Below are 14,680 nucleotides of genomic sequence, written 5' to 3'. Positions count from 1 at the left end.
GGAGGCCCCAATAGCTAAAGTGGTGCTTTAGGTTAGGAACAGTTTCAGGTTAAGAACAGACCTCCAGAACGAATTAAGTTCTTAACCCGAGGTACCACTGTATACAGGAGGATTGTTTCAGTAAGATTCTTGTATCTTACTGGTCAGGCTGTTATGTATTGTTGCACAAAAGCTATCAGACGAAACCCTTATATACAAAGGTCTACCAGAAATTACTAGAAAAAGTGAATTTTCTCTTGCATTAGCAAAAGCCCAGATTACTTTCCCCATTAGCAAAAGCCCAGATTACTTTCCCCCTTTCCTTTGAGCCAGATGAACAGCTATTTAACTCACCAAATAGAGGTTGACTTGATGACAGATATAATGTTGCCTATAGTCATGGGCATAGCCAGGACTTTTATGGGGGGGAAGGCTTTTGTTGGGGGTGGGGCGCAGATCCTCAGATTTGTATTCATTTGTATTCATCTCGTCCTCTGTTGTCCCCTTCTCCTTGTGCCCTCCATCTTTCATAACATCAGGGTCTTTTACAGGGAGTCTTCTCTTCTCATGAGGTGGCCAATGTATTGGAGCCTCAGCTTCAGGATCTGTCCTTCCAGTGAGCACTCAGGGCTGATTTCCTTCAGAATGGATAGGTTTGATCTTCTTGCAGTCCATGGGACTCTCAAGAGTCTCCTCCAGCACCATAATTCAAAAGCATCAATTCTTTGGCGATCAGCCTTCTTTATGGTCCAGCTCTCACTTCCATACATCACTACTGGGAAAACCATAGCTTTAACTATACGGACCTTTGTTGGCAACATGCATATAGTCTTATATTATTGAATCTTGTGATGCTTTGTATAGCAATGGTGAAGTAAATCAAATACTAACAGAATCATTTATTCTTCCTTGGTTATTTAAATGTCATCTAATAAACTGGGGAAGTTGCAGTTTTATATCTCAGACAGGCTGGTGCTATTGATGATCTGATGGTTGCATTTGTATGCCTTTTCTTGTTTCCTGTGATAATGAGAAGAGTTCAGATTCACACTTAAACAAACAAACAAACAAACAAACAAACAAACAAACTGGCTTGCAACAAACAGGCTTGCAGTTCCAAAGCTAGTTGGGAAGAAAAAAATATTTGCTAAGTACTTGGTGTCTTAAAAGAGCAAAGGTTGTTTAAATGGGACCATTCCCCCCCCCCCCCATGATTGGTTTCTTGGTGTAATATGGATTTTGCTGTAATTATAACACGAGTTGGTTTTTAATGCATAATTAGTCTCATTAATCACTGTATTGAACCTGGTAGGAAATTTTGCGAGTTAAAACAAAAATTAATCACTTCATGCATGAATAACTGAGCTTTGAGCCTTAATGGGATCATGCAGCAGCAATCCCAAAAGCACTAATACATTCAGGGCTGAAAAGGCAGACAAAGCAGGTGGAACAAGAGAGTTGATTTTCCTGGATCTGCGTATTTAAAAGAGCAGGCTAAAAGCTTTATCATCCAAACTTGCTCACCAAGTTAACTTTGTTTCCCCTCCCCCAAATCATCACTTAATTGTCTCCACAGAAGTAATATGAATGTGAGTGGAATGGTTGCAACATTTTGAGTTTTTTTAGGAAAAAAATAGGTGATGTTATAAGAAGTGTGTAAACCATAGGAGGAGGAAGTAGTTACAGAAGACATTTTGCTCCTTTTCTCGCACTGGAACCTGGGTCATCAAATGAACCTGAATTGTGGGATATTCAGGACAGACAAAAGGAAAAACTTGTTCACGCAGTGCATAGTTAAACTATGGAATTTGCTAGCACCAGATGTGGTGTGTGGCTGCCAACTTTGCTTTAAAAGGGGATTAAGCAAATTCATGAAGTTTGAGGCTATTACTGCCTACTGTTCCTGAGCGTTGCATGGTGCCTGGAGGGACAAAGCTGGCATGCTGAAGAACAACAGTGAGAGACGGCTACTGTTGCCTGCCTGCTTTTGAGCTTCCCATAGGTATGTGGTTGGCAGACAGGATGCTGGAACACATATGCCATTGGTTGTGTCCTGTTGTTGTGTCCTGTTATCTGGAACCAAGCTTTAACTTTCATGAACATTATAGCCAATACAGGCCATGTAGTTTATAATTTGGAATATTCCACTGGTGTCTGAAAATGATGTCTTATGCACCTGGGATCAATCCATTGATGGCAAAGATCATAAATTCAGGGGAAAGGGAGACAAGCAGGGAAATTTAGTTGGAAGCAGCCCTGTTTAGGAATGGGCGAATCTTGGTTTCTCATTTTTCCATTCTCAAGTTCAGTTCCCCACATTTTCACATCAGTTTGCATTTTTTTCTAAGTCCTCATGCAAATTCATCAGCATTTTAGTGCGAATGTTGCTTAATATGCAAATTTTTTACAGACCAATTTTCCCTAATATGCATTTCTGCATGCTATTTCACTGATAACAGTGATAATTTACAAAATGAACCAGGTCCAGATAGTTACAAAATCATCAAAAAAAGACTCAGAATTGCACTGGAATGCATTAACAATTTCTTTTTAAAAGAGTGTGAAATTTGCATGGTGGCTTTGTAACTTTTTCAATACTATAAGTGGTGCAGTCTATAAGTAAGGCTGCAATACTTTATTGGGAGTGAGTGCCAAGGACATTTCCATAGGATTTTCTTCTGGGTAGACATGGTTAGGCTTGCACCATAATATAGAAAATTAAAGTGTTGCACTGACGGTACATATGAGCATTTAAAACAGCCTTCATGGTTATACTGGTAGCAGTGAGAGGAGATGCAATATAAACTTAAGAGAAAACAAAAGGCATGTAGCCAGAGCTGGCACTAGAAAAGTAGCAAGTCAAAATGGTTAATTGGACCTCTAGCATTGCTAGGTACATAAATCTTTTAACAGTTTCCTCTGTTAAACTGTTTATACAGTTTCCTCTCATGACCCTTCAGCATACCTGATCCTAAATGCTGCAGATGAAACATGCTAAGCAAATCTACATCCACTTAACTCCCTCCTGCACACCACCTGAATTTTTAAATGCTTCGCTCACTGAAGCATTGCCGAATGTCTCTATGGACTTAAAAAAGTTAGATGTGGTTAAATGTGGATGCTAAGGAGTTCAGAACTATAACGGTCTCACAAAATAAAACTGTTTCAACCTAACAGCACTTTTAAAAGGTTACAAATCCTTAAAAGAGTTGTTTTTTAAAAGAACAATTCAGCTCTCAAAATAAACTTGAGTTGAGGCCAATCAGTAGTGTGGTTCCAGAATGATTCTGCCAAAACCAGAATCCATTTGTCCTGAGTTTTTCCCCCCCAGAGGTAAACATGAGACAGGCATAGCACTCCAAACCCTGTTACGTATGGATTTAGGTGGAGGTATCCCTCCCAGCAAGGGACACGGGTGGCGCTGTGGGTTAAACCACAGAGCCTAGGACTTGCCGATCAGAAGGTCGGTGGTTCGAATCCCCGCAAGGGGTGAGCTCCCATTGCTCGGTCTCTGCTCCTGCCAACCTAGCAGTTCGAAAGCACGCCAGCGGGAAAGTAAACAGCATTTCCGTGCACTACTCTGGTTTGCCAGAAGTGGCTTAGTCATGCTGGCCACATGACCTGGAAGCTGTACACCAGCTCCCTCGGCCAATAAAGCGAGATGAGCGCCGCAACCCCAGAGTTGGCCACGACTGGACCTAATGGCCAGGGGTCCCTTTACCTTTACCTATCCCTCCCAGCTGAGTTTGCCTCCTATCAGCCAGTGTTGATGAATGATGCAAAGTGTCATTCAGTTGGCCCCAGCCTCCTTCTTCTGTACCCCAAAAATGCATATGAGAGAGGGCTGTCAGTGGCAGTCAGGGGAAAGCCCCTAGACAGCATGTTCTGGGGGGTGCGGAGGGAATGGGGCTGAGCCAGCCTGGAAACTGCTGGAGCCTGAGCTGGTCTCACAGCTGCCACATGATGTAATCTGGCCCAATCTGGGTCCAGTTGCTGTGCCAGTCAGGAAGCAGTTGTGGCCTCGTTGCTCTGCAAAGCCCTGTCAGTGGGGGAATAGTTTGGCTTGCACCTTAGATCCAATAGTCAGCTGTAATACTCCTTAAGGCCTTAAAAATGAGCTAATAAGTTACAGCATGGAAGCATGCATGTCCATAGTTACATAGATCCATGTGAAGTTCCATTGAAGGATCAAAATCTAACAAGCTAAAAGAGAGAGCTTCCCGAAGGAGGGAGGGAGGGTGATACTCATGACCTGGCTTACGTGTTCTAGCCAGAGGTGGGGCAACCATGGAGGGATGATTTCCTCATTCACCAGTCAGAGTTGAGGTCTCCACCTGTCCCGTTTATCCTGACGTGCTTATGGGAGCATCTAACTTGGTCCCTGTCCTTTCGAAGCTCCCAGCATCTGGGTATGATGCTTGATTGGCACATGGTCTTTGAACGTCTGGTCATATGTGCCATCTTCTCAGAATGTGAGATCATTTGTGGCATGCCTTAGAATTGTTATGTTCTAAGAACCAATCAGCATCAAGGAAGAGCAGTCTCAACCCCCTTACTGATGCAGCTGCCATCACATGAGAGACTATCGCATAAGGCCAATCTCAGCATTTTCCGCTTTGTTCCTTCCTCTGTGTAACTGATATACTGCGGAGTTTCATCTGTGTATCTGTCTATTTTACCTATTTTAAAGTTTTTTTATGCAACCTGCCCTGTGACTTTTGTATAAAGAGAGGTATATAAGGTGAATTAATTATTGAAAATAACCCTCATGTATCGCCGGTTCCTTCCTGGAGGGAGACACTTACTTGACTGCTGATATACATCAGGAATGGGAATCCGTGGCCTTTTTGGGGTTGCTGAACTGCATCTTCATTCAGCCCCAGCCAGTATTCTCACTGATCAGGAACGATGGGAAATGCAAGATGCTTTTTGTGAAATGGCTATAGGGGGAAAAGAGACAGCTTTTTATGTGCGTTTATTTTTTATTGATAAATAAATATACGTTGTTTATTGTAATAATGAAGCAGCTCAGTAAAAACTGAATATAAAAAGAAATATCTTCTTTAAGTGTTTAAGTGCAGGTGCTTCCATCAAACCATAGCTAACATATTCTAGTCTTTAAAGTGTACAGTTATCTTTAAAAAGAAGCATTTCGGTCTATTTGCAGTGGTGTATTTTTTAAAAAGAATTGTTGGGAAAGATCTTCCACGCAAAACCATTTTTCTTTCTGTCATGTTTGACAGTGTTTCTGCCAGGTGCCATTTTTAACCAAATAATAAATTCAAGAAAGTGGCTTAATTATCACTAAAGTTTGTGTGCTCATATATTGTAAAAGTGACATACAGGAATTGGGACACTGAAACAATAGGAAGAAGGAGAAGTGAGGCAGAGAGGGATTAATGTTCTAGAATTTGCTTGGTTACATTTTTTCCCTATTTTTTGTAACTATAAATTTATTCAGTATGAAAACTATGGGTGATATTCAAGTAAACTTGAAATTAATTAACCTAATTTAGTTAGGTCCATTAATTTCAATAGGTCTACTCTGAGAAAAACTCGGTTGAAGACTTTCCCTATAGTCCCTATCTAGCAAAGGTTAATTGTAGCTAAGGCCAGGCTTTTCTTCATTCGAAACTCTCCAGAACTGTGTTCCGGCACCTCTTAGATGGGCGCCATTGCCATTATAAGAGAACAAGGGAAGCATTCATGGTGAGTTCTGGCACCTCTTTTTCTAGAAAAATAGGACTGGCTAAGGCAGCAATGCTGTACACATTTCGTTGGGAGTAAGTCTCTTGTGAGTTAAACCACTGTGGTTAAACCACAGAGCCTAGGACTCGCCGATCAGAAGGTTGCCGGTTCGAATCCCCATGATGGGGTGAGCTCCCGTTGCTTGGTCTCTGCTCCTGCCAACCTAGCAGTTTGAAAGCACATCAAAATGCAAGTAGATAAATAGGTACCACTCCAGCAGGAAGGTAAACAGCATTTCCGTGTGCTGCTCTGGTTTGCCAGAAGCGGCTTAGTCATGCTGGCCACATGACCTGGAAGCTGTACACTGGCTCCCTTGGCCAGCAAAGCAAGATGAGTGCCGCAACCCCAGAGTCAGTCATGACTAGACCTAATGGTCAGGGATCCCTTTACCTTTACCTTTACCTTTACCTTTAAGTCTCTTGTGAGCTTATTGAGACTTTATTCTAAGTAAATGAACATATTTATTTTTTTTGGGGGGGAAATATCCCACCCTTTTACTGTAAAGCAGTGTGTAGGGTGGCTTACATCATTAAAAACAACAAATCACACACAGAAACAACAACAACTGAGGCAACAGCAGCAGGTAATTACCAACTAAAATATGAGAGAAATACATTAAAAAATAGCCAGGAGTCATAAAAAATAGAAGAGTCTGCAGAATCAGGCCTATGGCCCTTTTAGTCCAGCATTCTGGTGTCATAGTGACCTGCCAGATGCCTGTGGTTTCCCTAATAAAAATACAAAAAATAAAACATCAACAGGTAGCTGATTAAAAAATGAAAGAAATTTTGAGGGATGTTAAGATTTGACTGCTGCCCATGTCAGCCACTACTTTAGACCAGGGCCAGACTGACCCGCCCATGAGGTGATATGAGGCAGTTGCCTCAGGCGGCAGATCTTGCTTCTTGTTCTGCCACTTGCCGCTTCCCGTTGAGCGACCTGGCATGGACAATAATAGAGGGGTAATAATGGAGGAATTAAAATTAGATTCCTTGTTGATTAGCTCTGGTCTCTCCCCCCCCCCCCAATAATCTATCTCAAAGAGAAAGTCTTATAAAACTTTCAGATAGTACCCAGGCTTCCAGGTTGATGAACTTCTAGAGGAAAGGGGTTTTCACAGTTGTGGGGTGCCCACCAAAAATGCCTTGACTATCCCCTTGCTGTTTGGAATTTGATGTATGTATTCTCAAGATGTCACTTGTGGCTAATCTTGAAGATTGTGATGGAGCACAGGAAAGCACAGGAGACTTTACTATGGGAGACCCAAGACTGGTCTTGTCAGTGTACACTAAGTTTTGAATTAGGTATGGGGGGGGAATTCAAAAGGGACATGAGCACAGTGAGAGGAAACCCTTAAATATCTTTGAAATGCTTTAGAAAGTCTTCTCTAGAAATAATATCATTTGTTGTATATAGTTCTACTTTTTAAATCCTTGGTATGTTTTTTTTTTAAAAAAAGAGAGAGATGGTGATATGTTACAACTACAGTCTTGTTCCCATAGTGTCATACTGTGTTCAGTGGGATTTTTTCAAAGTAAGTGGGTTGAGTATTTTAATGCCAAAGTTATAAAGCACAGAGAGCTGAGATTTTTTTTAAAAAAACAATTCCTCAGATCCAACAGGAAGTGGGTAGCAGAGGAGGGCATAAGACCCCCTGCCTTGTACAGAATCCATGCTGCTGCAGTTATCCTGTTATCACAGACAAACAGTCCCTCTATTTAAATATTAAGATGTATTGTCTTGCTTCTGTTTACATGTTATCTTCAAGGCAAAAGGAAGTGATATGACTCATGTAGACTTTGTTCTACTTAAAAAGTTAGCCTCAGATTCCTTTGAATAGTAAGCATAGTATGAAGCATACATGGCTGCCTTGCAACTTTTATAACAGGTGCAACAGGTGTTGCTTTCTCTTTTTATATAGTGCATAACTAAAACTTGAAGAATGGAGTTATAAAGGGAACTAGGAGAAACAGGAGGAGCTGACAACACAGACCAGGTGTATGATAATGAGGGGTCTCGGTTATAAGATGCAATAAGGACAAACAGGTGATGATGTCCTCTCAAGGATTGGCTGAAAGAATAAGCTTAAGAATATCTTAGGTGGGGATAAGATAAAAAGGTAAAATGGTAAGTTGGAAAAAGATGGCAGAATGGGATTATCTGCTCTCTAGGGAGTGGATCAAAGAATTCTAGAATATGTCCACGTCTTATCTTAAAGGATCCCTGACCATTAGGTCCAGTCATGACCGACTCTGGGGTTGCGGCGCTCATCTCACTTTATTGGCCGAGGGAGCCGGCGTACAGCTTCCGGGTTATGTGGCCAGCATGACTAAGCCACTTCTGGCGAACCAGAGCAGCACACGGAAACACCATTTACCTTCCCACTGGAGTGGTACCTATTTATCTACTTGCACTTTGACGTGCTTTCAAACTGCTAGGTTGGCAGGAGCAGGGACCGAGCAACGGGAGCTCACCCTGTTGCAGGGATTCGAACCGCCGACCTTCTGATCGGCACGTCCTAGGCTCTGTGGTTTAACCCACAGTGCCACCTGCGTCTTATCTTAGGTGAAGGCAATTTTATAATCTTAGCACCTGTCTGAGTACTGCAGCAGTAAGCCCTCGTAAGGCCACCACACATAACGCTTTATAGGTGTACACTTATGTGCCATGAAAAATGTGATGTTTGAATGTGACAAATACATTTGCACAACAGTAATTGCACTCATTGGGATGCAGCTCCTCTTTGAATGTATGGCTTGGTGGCAAACCGGGCTTTGCCTCTGTGTAATGTCTGAAATATCGTCAAGGAATCCCCAGGAAGTTCTCAGTGCTGTTCTGCTTCTGGCCATTAAAAAATATAGCAGATGCTTCCTTAACAAACAAAAAGTTGACTTAATTATCCCCCCCTGCCTTTCATCAGGAAAGGCAGCATTGTAGAACTATGGATCCGAACAGAAATCAGTTCCCCAGTCATGGTCCCAGCTGTGAAATAGCTTAACAGAAATATGGAGAGATTCTACAAAGCTTTTTGTCGCTCGCCTCTTTTTCTTTTTCTTTTTCAGCCTGTTAGGAAAATCAAGGTCTTTTCATTCTCCAACACAATGTTTTGTGACACTAGTGTTCCAGAATAGGAAGCCCACCCGTCAGTTTTTATCATCACACATTCACCCGCTATGTAACAATGTTTCCGGTTTGAAAAGGAGAGATTTTATTTCAATTCGGTGAGAATTATAGGACTACAAAGGCAAGCAGAGCAGAGGTCTTATTTCATTGACAGCTGTGGGAGAATTTTAGAGCAACCATCTCTCCCCCCCCCCCCGCCCTCTCCTTCCAACAAAAACTTATCATCGCTCAGGACTCTGTTGTGAATCGGCCTGCAAATGTCACTACTAGTCAGCTGTTCTTTTAGACTGTAAATCGTTTAAGATTGCCTGATGATAGAAAGCCAAGGCACAAATGGAGCTGTCTTGCTGTATGCTGAGGTTTCCATTAAAAGCTACTGTAGTGCAGTGTATAAAATACTGAACTTCGTCCAAGTTAGAATAAGTTATCTTTAAATTTGTAGTGGGAAACAATTTCATATCATGGTAACCCCCCCCAACAAATGTGTGTGTGTGTGTGTGTGTGTGCGGGCACGTGCGCACACCCACCCACTGTTTGGTTTACATTCCCTTCAATTTGCTTAGGATTCAAAAAATTCCTACAGTGATACTTTGATTCTCAAACTTGATCCGTTCTGGAAGTCCATTCCAAAACCAAAGCATTCCAAAACCAAGGTGTGCTTTCCCATAGAGAGTAATGCAAAATGGATTAATCCGTTCCAGACTTTTAAAAACAATCCATAAAACAGCAATTTAACATGACTTTTACTATCTAACAAGACCATTGAGCCATAAAATGAAAGCAATAATCAATCAATCAATCAATCAATCAATCAATCAGTAGTTGAACTGGGTTCCACACAGTCACACACAAAAAGCCACAAAAACAAAAATGCAATAAAAATACAAAAACAGACAGACCTCAGGGTAACACTCAAAATGGTAGTGTGGCACTCAAAACAGAGCACTTTCGGCAAAGCAGAACACTTGCTCCCGGGTTTACAGTGTTTGGGTTCCAAGTTGTTTGCGTACCAAGGCGTTGAGAACCAAGGTCCCACTGTATTTAGTTTCTCTCTCCCGCCCACCCCTTAGAGAAGGAGTGGCAAACCTGCAATCATCCAGAAATTGTAGCAACTCTAACTCCCATCAATCCTTGCCAGCATGACCCGTGGTCAGGGGGGTGATGACAGCTGAAATCCAGCAACATCTGGGGATCCAAGGTACAAGAGCACTTTTGTTGTCCCACAACATCTGGAAGGCCACAGCTTGGCTTGAATTTTTAATCTTGGCTAGAATTTTTAACCCAACAACAAACTTAACTGTACTTCTCTGAGAGCATTCACAATGCATTTATTTCTATAGTCCCGAATCATTAGTTGTCCTCAAAATGCTCAATGAAGTAAAACCTCATTTAAAATTTGAGTTGGGACAGTTTGAGAACTGCGCAGTTCAAGCCATTCTTATTGAAATTATTTCTAAAACTTAAACCACCATACGTCCTGAACACTGCAAGGTGGCATATAAAATAGATGAATGTTTCTGTTGCACACTACAGGTTTCTCCACAGCATTGGCTATGCATAAAGACACCAGAAAGCTGTTGCAGGACCCATCCAATAAGGACTGAAAACCTCAACACTCCGTTTTGATGTTTTCGGTGCGAGATGAAAACAAAACTAGTTTATTTCTCTGTTTAACCAACACAAATATAGAATTCTACCATTAGACGTAACAACTGAGTCATAAACTGAGGGCACGACTCCTAAATCGCAGGCTGGCCTCATGCACAACCAAGCTGCTCTTTCCCTCAAAATATATTGCCATCACTGGTGGTATAATAGTATGCAGACATAAACCAGTGTTTGGAACTTATTCGTCTTGAAAGCCATGGTGCTGAGAAAGAAAATCTTGAGTAAATTAGAAAGGGGTTTCACTTGGCAGTGTGATTTTCGCCTCCCTGAAGACAATTTGCCCCTGGCCAGAGAGGAGGAAAAGATGGTAGAGAAGACCAATCCTTAAGACAAGGATTCTGCCAGTAGCAGATAAAACAAAACAGAAGCCTTTCCACTCCTGATGGTGGCTTATCCTGCGTTGTTTTCTGCTTCTTTTTCTTGTAGATGCCTCTCGACGGCCTCCCTGGTAGTGTTGGTGAGTATTCTCGTTCAATTCCAACAATCCTGATAACCACTGAATACATATCAGAGCAACTCGTACTATTCAGTCATGTTATGAAGGTTTTTTTTAAACAAGCCCTCACCATAGTCCTTTTGATTTTGACACTGCAACCTGCCTGGAAGGAGAGGACCCACCAACACCCACATATTCCACCCTTCTCATTCTTTTATGGCCAGAAGAAGGAGTGGGCAATGGTATACTTCTTGACTTACCTTAATCGCATTAAGATAAGTCATGATGGTACGTCATCTTGCTATCTTAACCAAGCAGATATAGATATAGATATAGATATAGATATAGATATAGATATAGATATAGATATAGATATAGATATAGATATAGATATAGATATAGATATAGATATAGATATAGATATAGATATAGATATAGATATAGATAGATTAGATTTAGATTAGATTAGATTAGATTAGATTAGATTAGATTAGAATAGATATAGATATAGATATAGATATAGATATAGATATAGATATAGATATAGATATAGATATAGATAGATATAGATATAGATATAGATATAGATATAGATATAGATTAGATTATACACTTTGTATTTCAATAAACAGAAAGGCTGTCAAGTTTGAGTAATGCAAACGAAAATATTATGAAAGCAGGTGCTTTTAGGTCTGCAGACTAAATCAAGGAGGTGATGGTGGTAGAAGTTGCTCCGTTCATTAGTACTGAGCTGAAACCTTGTGTGTGTGTGTGTGTGTGTGTGTGTGTGTACACATACACAAACACACACACATTTTGTGAACCTTTTCACCCCCTTTTTGGTGCCACCTTTTTGCCATTTCCCCCCTCCCTAACCCCTTTTTTAAAAAAAACTGCATGCAAGGGGCAAGGTATCAGGAGGCAAGGGTGATTGGCTTCCACTGTCAAAACACCTAGCCCACAGTTCCATCTCCAACCCAGACAGGGCAGGATGAAGATGTGCTTCCTAAGGCAAACCCCACTGAAAGTAACAGCATTAGGATGTGGATGCCAGCCTTCTCTGTGTACACATTCTGCCCTACCTGATCATGCACATGACTACCTGACTAAAGTTGGATCAAAGGTGACAGTCTTGTAGGTCTCTTTGCCTTTAAGGCAGGCGGTTTTGTGGACAGGCTCCGTACCACTCTAAGTGAACCGATGAATGGCAGGCTGAATTGTCCGCCTGCCGTATATTGGCCAATGGCAGCAGGTAGTTGTGGGCGTTCCCTTGAGCGTGGGACCAACTGCCCAATGAGACACTTGGCCCCATGCCTGGGGACAGGATAAATTGTGGTCTGCCAGGCCACTCAGCCTCTTGCAGCAGAGCAATAAAATTGCCCTTGCATTGTGGCAAGACAGGGAGCATCAATCTGGTTCTCTGTTTGCCCACAGTGATGTCATCATGTAGTCAGATCATATCATGTAGTCAGATCATATGTGGTATCACAACACCAACACATTCACTCTGTGATCAAGGCTGGGTGGGATCACATAGCGACAGTCTTTCATGTTAAAAAGTGATGCTGACGCGCCAGAAACGGTGACTTTTACATCAGAAATATAGCAAAGCAAAATTTCAGCACCCCACTAGTATTAATGTGCATTGGAGAAGTGCTAATGTATTCCATACAGATTAATATTGACATGACCAATCTTGTCATTCCTGTGGGGCCAGTTCTTTCTAAAGGCTTGTTATAAGTATGAAGCAAAATCTCAGAGTGTTTCATGAATCTCACTCATTTCCTACCCCTTTCCTCCTTGATACTGTATTTATAATTTTTCTTATCACAACGTCCTATTAATTCCTTTGCAGTTCTTTGTCCAAAGTTATACATAGCAACTTGGGAGAAATGGTTTGCTTCTTTGTCTGTTGGGAGAGGAACTGAGTGTTTACCTTTTTGGGTCACTATTTTTACCTAGCCCAGGGAGAAACAAGTTAGTGCTAGCTTAATATTTTCCTTTGGGGGCAATTATTGCATTTTTATCTTCTTGATTTCTTTTCTTTTAACATTCAAGATAAGTACCTTTAAAAATGCTGCTTTGGTACGTACTTCAATGAAATCTGAACACAAGATTGAGACTAAAATGTCTCAAATATCCAAATATGTTCCTCATTATGTATCAGTGAGAGATTAATAGGGAAAATCTAAGAAACAAGAGAGAACACTGTATTGCTCTGAGCTACTCTGACCTCCTGTTATGCAAAGCTGCTTCTAGGTTTTGGTGTCACACTATCATTGCATTTTGGAAACCCGCGTAGAGTGGCTTCAATTTTACATCTTATTAAAGCAAGTAGCACCAAGGTAGTTTTTACAACCACCCAGCATCACCTCCACTACAGAAAACAAGCTTGTTTGCTTTCACTTTTACCTATACAAAGAATTCATACATGCACTTTCAGGAGAGAGGATAAGAAGAAGTGATGCAGAGGGTGAACTGAATAAAGAAATTATGACCTCAGAATGAGATGTTACTGGTCATGAAAAGATAGTGGAACTGCTGAAATTGACAGAAGGATTGCTAGACCTGTACAGTAATGCCAGTGCTTCAGTCCCAACTATTTGGTCAGTGCAGATTTCACAACAGTTAAGCACTCTGGGGAGGTCCTCATTGCGGAATGGTAATTGGTTAAAGACCAGGAAGCAGAGAATTGGAATAAATAGGCAGTTCTCATAACCACAGAATCATAGAGGGGACCATGAGGGTCATCTAATCCAACCCCTTGTAATACAGGAATCCTTTGCCCAATGTGGGGCTTGAACCCATGACCCCAAGATTATAATGGAGCACATGTTCCTGCAGAGGCCTTCACTGGTGCCTACAGGACCCCATTCCCCTTCCTCCTGAAATTAGACTTCAAAAAAGCCCTCGTTTAGCCAACAGAAGGCTTTTTTTCTAAGCCTATACTCACAACTTGGGTCAATTTTGGGGGTGGGGGTTACTCATCGGAAGGCGTGAGTTGTAGCATGCATGTGGTGCCCAAAACAGTTTCTCTGGTTTGTAGATATGGCCCCAGTTCCAAAATGTTGGCCAGTCCTACAATAGAAGGATGTAAGAAGTGCATTCTCCCAAGGACCAGTGCCTTTTAAATGAACTAGAGTTAGGGGTGAACAGTGAGGTGGTAGTTTGCTGGTGACACCAAATTATTCAGGACAGTCTTATGGGAGCAAATGGGTACCTGATGGACTCAGGTTCCAAAGCAGACTCCCTGAAGTACCAAGGAGTAGACCGTGCAGGAGATTTCAGAATCCTGTCCTGCAGGTCCTGCACCTCACTTCTCTCTACAGCACGTGCAGAAACCACCTTCTTGATTGTTGGACCCACTATTAGTCCTGTCTGCTCAATCCTGTCTTCACATGCAGGGGAATTCCCTAACTCATCAATGGTTTGAGACCCATCAGCTACCCTCACCAGGTTTTGCCGGCCAGTCAAAGCCATTTCCTGGGGTGTGGCCGCTGTCACATGCTGACGGCGTCTAGGAGCCACAGGTGTGAGCTGAGTGCAGAGTACGGACCAAAGGTGGACAAACTGCCCCAGAAGGAGCACAATGTGTCCCCCACCAGAGGCCCCCTTCTAATGTAGGTATAAGGAGTTTGTGCTGGATGGGGATAAATGCCTTTCTGATGATGCGTTTTAGTTGTGTTTATCGTTCATAATCTTATAAACAGAGCAACCTAACTTCAA

General features: G+C 41.8%; 1 protein-coding gene and 1 long non-coding RNA gene across 3 annotated transcripts in view; both read left to right on the top strand.

The window, feature by feature from the left end:
* The window catches only part of NALF1 (NALCN channel auxiliary factor 1), a 328,184-nt gene that overhangs the window by 204,537 nt on the left and 108,967 nt on the right, over positions 1–14,680 (top strand). The window lies entirely within an intron of this gene.
* On the top strand, positions 4,557–12,911 carry LOC308589538. Its single transcript, XR_014009367.1, has 3 exons — positions 4,557–4,583; positions 10,945–10,975; positions 12,810–12,911. It is a non-coding gene; the product is annotated as an uncharacterized lncRNA (long non-coding RNA).

The sequence above is a fragment of the Podarcis bocagei genome (genome assembly GCF_964188305.1).
Source record: "Podarcis bocagei genome assembly, chromosome: 6".
Taxonomy (NCBI): Eukaryota; Metazoa; Chordata; class Lepidosauria; order Squamata; family Lacertidae; genus Podarcis; species Podarcis bocagei.
The sequence above is the reverse complement of the archived record's forward strand: the minus strand, read 5'-3'. Positions and strand labels throughout refer to the sequence as shown.